Consider the following 5,233-nt stretch of genomic DNA (forward strand, 5'->3'; position numbering starts at 1 on the left):
TATAGGTATATATATGGAGTCATATAAGATACAAAGTAATGTTACAAATGACCAAGAATTTATATAATATTGCTCTAACTGCATGAAATGATGAAATTAAATTACATAAAAATGAAAGGGAAATATGCTAATGTTTTAGTTGCCTTTCTATGGTGAGAATCCAGATTTTCTCCTTTATAGTTTTTGGTATTATTTTCCAACTCAAAATAAACAAAGTATTTTTATAATTTAATTATTTTAAAAATTCAAAAATTATTATATAAAGTCTAAGAATATAGCTCAGTGGTAGAGTACTTGCCTGCCATGCGTGAGACCCTGATTTGATTCCCAGAACTGCAAAAGAAATAAAAAAGTAAGAGAAGGGAGGGAAGGAAAAGAAAAAGGAAGGAGGAAAAAGAGGGAAAAAGGGAACAGGAAGGAAAAAGGGAGGAAAGAAGAAAGAAAAAGAAGGACAATAACAAAAATCCCTGCCTAGATGAAGTTCACATTCTGCTGCAGGAGTCAGGCAATAAAGAAAATAAACAGAAAAGGTATGTTGGAAGGCGAAATGTGCTTTAGGGTAAAACAGGGTTTGCAGCTTCAAGTACAGCTGGGTGATGTCTGAGCAAGAACCTGAAGGAGGTAAGGAGTGAGCCCTTTGCTGTGTAGGGAAGAAAGCAGCAAGGGCTAGCACCCCAGGGACGCGCACTCGCAGGGGCCAGGGTGGAGTGGGCAGCCATGAGGAGGGTTGTGGGAGAGGCCAGCAGAGGGACAGGCTGCGGAGGGCCTTGCTGTTGAAAGGACTCTAGCTTTTACTCAGGGTGCGAGATAAAGCCCCTGGAGGATTCTGAACCGAGGAAAAACATTGTTTGACTTCTAAGTTAATAACACTGTAGTGGCTGCATAAGCAAATTGCAAGGGGTGGAAGCAGGCGTGGGAGGAGAAGAGACCACTCTGGAGCTTCGGGCCGGACAGTGTGGTGGGACTGGCCACTGGGAGAAGCCAGAGGCCTGGGTAAATTAAAGATTGGTTCTCAGCGCACTGGAAGGAAACTTGCTGGTGGGTTGCACCAAGACAAGAGGACAAGAGCAAGTCGAAGTGCCTCCAAGGCTGGTGACCTAAGGAGCGGGACTGACAGAGTTGCTGCTGACAGGTGGGAGAAAAGCAGAGGAGCAAGTTCCAGAGGAAGCCCTAGATGGCATTGGGTTTGAGAGGGAAAGAGTCCAGGGAGCTCAGGGAAGAGGTCTCTGCTACAGACAAAGCTAGGGGCTGGCTGAGGTCACCCAGGGAGCAAGAACAGGTCTAAGGCTGGACAGAATGCGATGGCTGGCAGTGAAGGAGACTGAAGAGCAGACCCTGCTCTTTCATTCTGTTAAATATAGGCAGTAACTCGTGCAAAAGCTTTCTAGGGGCTAAACATTAAAAACAGGTTTTTTGGGCCCGGCATGGTAGCACAGAGCTGCAATCCCAGCACTCAGTAGGCTGAGGCAGGAGGACTGCTGAGAGTTCGAGGCCAGCCTGGACTATATAGTGAGGCTCTGTCTCAAAAAACCTAAAAATAAAAAAATAATTTTTAAAAAGTAACTTTTTTTACAGGATTTTTACAGTATTTTTTTTGTACTAGGATTGAACCCAGGGCCTCTGCACCGAGTGATAGCCGCAGCTCTTTTTATTTTAAGACAGAGACTTGCTAAATCACTCTATTGCCCAGGTGCAGCTCAAATTTGTGATTCTCTTGCCACAGCCTCCCAGAGTGCTGTGATCACAGGCCTGCACCATCATACTCAGCTTGTAAACATCATACAAGACCCTTCTAAACAGAGTATGGTGGTGCACACCCATAATCCTAGTGCTAGGGAGGCTGAAGCAGGAGGATCTCTTCGAGTTCAAGGCCCACCTGGGCTACACAGTGAGTTTGAAGGCCAGCCTGAATTGCATAGCAAGACCCTGTCTCAAAAAACCAAAAACAAGAAGGAAACTAGGAAGGGAGGGCAGGGGAGGGACAGCGAGGGAGAAAAAGAAAGGGAGGAAGGGAAGGAAGGAGGGAAAAGAAAGATTCTTCCTACAGGACCCAAACCATATTTTATGAATTTTTAATATACTACAAAATTCTCATTCTCAACAGTGATTTGAGATCCCTTGCTGTCACCATCTGGGCTGGACATATCGAATACTTGAGAACATGGCCCATGCCAATAGGGCCACACTGCCTTCTGCTCATTTTAATCAGGATCATGCTCTGGTTGTCCTCACCAACAGGGTCAAATCTCTGCCCTCCTGAAGACTTGATTCCACTGTAATTTTTTTTCTTCTCACTAGCACTGTTGCCCTAAATCTACTGTTTCAGAAACTGGGCAGCCTCCCTATGGTGGGCACATTACTGTCCTGGAAATGACTGCAAGAATAAGCTTTTTATCTGGATGTGGTGGTGCATGCCTGTAATCCTAGCACTCGGGAGGCTGAGGCGGGATTGTGGTTCCAGGCCAGCCTGGGCTATGTAGTGAATTCAAGGCCAGCTTAAACTATATAGCAAGACTGTCTCAAAAAAAAAAAACAAAACAAAAAAAAACAATTCTAGTCCTTTTAATATAAACTTAAATTTCAACATTTGAAAGGGGGGGGCCAAGGATTTAGCTTAGTGGTTCCACTGCCTGCTTTTGCAAGCGCAAGGTCATGAGTTCAATCCCCGGTACTCTTAAAAGGGTGAATGATCTTCAGTTGTTATCCTTAGGTAATAAGACTAAGGACAGAAAAAGCAAGAGTAAGGAGAAGGGAACTTTAATTTTGTACTTTGCTTCTCATTAATATTTGAATAGACCGTATTGTGTTTTTTTATTTGACTTGGTTTTGGCATTGTGGTTTGAACATAAGCCCTTTTCTCTGAGTGACATCCCCAGGCCTTTATCAAAATATTTTTGGACCAGGGATTTAGCTCAGTGGTGCCACCGCCTGCCTCCCAAGCACAAGGTCCTGAGTTCGATCCCTGGTTACCTCCCCACAAAAAATTATTTTGAGACCAGGTCTCACTGAGTCACTAAGGTTCAGGCTGGGTTCAAACTTGTGATCCTCCTGCTTCAGCCTCCCAGAATGGTGGGATAGCAGACATGTGCCACCAGACCAGGCTTGAATATACTGTTTTAATTTTTTAAAAGCAGGGCCAGGGATTTAGCTCAGTGGTTCCACCACTTGCCTTGCAAGCTCAAGGATCTGAGTTCAATTCCCAATACCCAAGAAAAAAAAAAAAAATTTTTTTTTAAGGAGAAAGAAAAGGCCATGAATCAATCTGCCTTTCACAAACCAATCAATGCAGGTTTGGAACAAAGGCACACAATGTTATAGACAAAGGACACAATGCCCTTGTGCATTCCAGACACCAACCATAGACACATGTTATATAAGACAGGAGAGTAATGTCTGTATACTGATGAATCCAACTGAGATTCACTGATACTTTATATGTCAAGGTTCAACTGAAGAGCTTTAGTGTTCTGGCCCTAAAATATGTCCTGGGTACAATCAGGTCTTAGGCTGGATGCTGAGGTCATACTTTCTACACCCTCATAGGAGAAACAAAAACAAAGCAGTAAGAACTGGGGTTTAGACTGGTACACCAAGGACAATCATCCTCTTAAGAGTGAACTGCAGGCAGAGAAAGGCCCTGCAGTGGCAGAGGTAAGAAAGGGCTTACTTTGACCAAGGGACACCACCATCAACAGAAAAACCAGAGAGCTCCAGGCCTGTTGTCCCAGCAATGAGAAGCTGAAAGAGGAGGATCAAGAATTCAGGATCAGAAGCCAGGCGTGGTGGTGAACACCTGTAATCCCAGCACTCGGGGGGAGACTGAGGCAGGAGGATCACTGTGAGTTTGAGACCAGCCTGGGCTACATAATGAGTTCCAGGTCAGTCTCAACTACATAGTGAGACCCTGTCTCAAAAAAAAAAAAAAAAAAAAAAAAAAAAAACAATTCAGGGTCAGGACCAGGGATTTAGCTCAGTGGCCCTGCACCTGCCTTGCAAGCTCAAGGTCCTGAGTTTGATCCCTGGTACCAAAATAATAATGATTTCAGGGCCAGACTGGGCTACATATCAAGTTCAAGGCCAGTGTGGACTGAAAAACTAAAGAATGGCCAGAACCAGCATAACTGCAGGTGATGGGTCCTGGGATGAAAGCAGAGAGGCAGAAATGCCCTCCTTGTAGCTCCTCCACAGCAAAGAGAACAAGGCAGAGCAGCATATAGAGGCCTGGACACTTCCCCTGGGAACACTAGGAAGCTGTCTTTAAGGACAGTGGCAGGGAGGGGGACTGATGCTGCAGGTGACAGGAACCACTTTCATAAGAGAAATTATATGGAGTCAGGATAGATACCTGAGCTGGCAGATTTATAGCTCTAGTGGGACCAGGATGAGGGCACTGCATCTCATGGCTTGTTTTCGTAACTCATGAAACAAGATCATTAGCTAAGACAAAGTGCAGGAGTATCTGAAGCAGCACTTGTCTCGGAGTGGGAACTACATTAGTAAGGACTGCTGAGTATCGCCAACCCTCCTCCATCACCCCCAGGACTGGGGTTTTCCCTCTTACTCCAGTGCAGCTGCTCAAATGCAGGTGCACAGTTGGCATCCAACACATCTGGGCAACCATAGCCAGGCACAAGAGTGAGGGAGGAAATGGGGTTTCTCCAAGTGCCTGCAAAAGAGCGATGACAAAGCCCATGGGATCTCCCCTAGGGGCTTGGGAAGTAGAGATAGGAGAGGGTGTGATGAAGTAAAATAGCAATGGGTGCACTAGACTGGAGGGCTCAGTAAGATGGACAAACTGTGAGAGGACTAGGAGAGAAAGTGGAGGTCAAAGTCGGATGTCAGAACTTCGGTTTTTGTTATGGCTTGTGTCTAGATCATAGGTGCAGCATTTTGGAGGCGGCTGGATCTAGGGTATATGGATGTGCATTCAGGGTGTATGATTCAGGGTGTGTGCTGGGCAGCTGTTCAGCGAGTGACCATATTCGGGACAATGAGACTTCCCTGTGCCAGACACTGCACAAACACTGGGGTGTTGACAGGAGACAAGGCTCTCCAGCAACACAGGATACTCAAGTGCTTCAAATATTTTGCCCAAGGGCAAGTTTCACCCAAACAAAAAACAAGAACAGGGTGTGGCAGGCACACCTGTAATCCCAGCACTCTGGGAGGATGAGGCAAGGGGCCTGAAAGTTTGAGCCCAGGCTGGGTAATTTTTTTTTTTTTTTTTTTTTTT

The 5,233-nt window shown here is 45.4% G+C and overlaps 1 protein-coding gene across 2 annotated transcripts in view; it reads right to left on the minus strand.

Annotated features, from left to right (window-relative positions):
* Positions 1 to 5,233, minus strand: part of Pomk (protein O-mannose kinase) — an 11,867-nt gene that overhangs the window by 3,217 nt on the left and 3,417 nt on the right. The window lies entirely within an intron of this gene.

This window comes from Fukomys damarensis, unplaced genomic scaffold, assembly GCF_012274545.1.
Source record: "Fukomys damarensis isolate Sample0158 unplaced genomic scaffold, DMR_v1.0_HiC HiC_scaffold_18, whole genome shotgun sequence".
Taxonomy (NCBI): domain Eukaryota; kingdom Metazoa; phylum Chordata; class Mammalia; order Rodentia; family Bathyergidae; genus Fukomys; species Fukomys damarensis.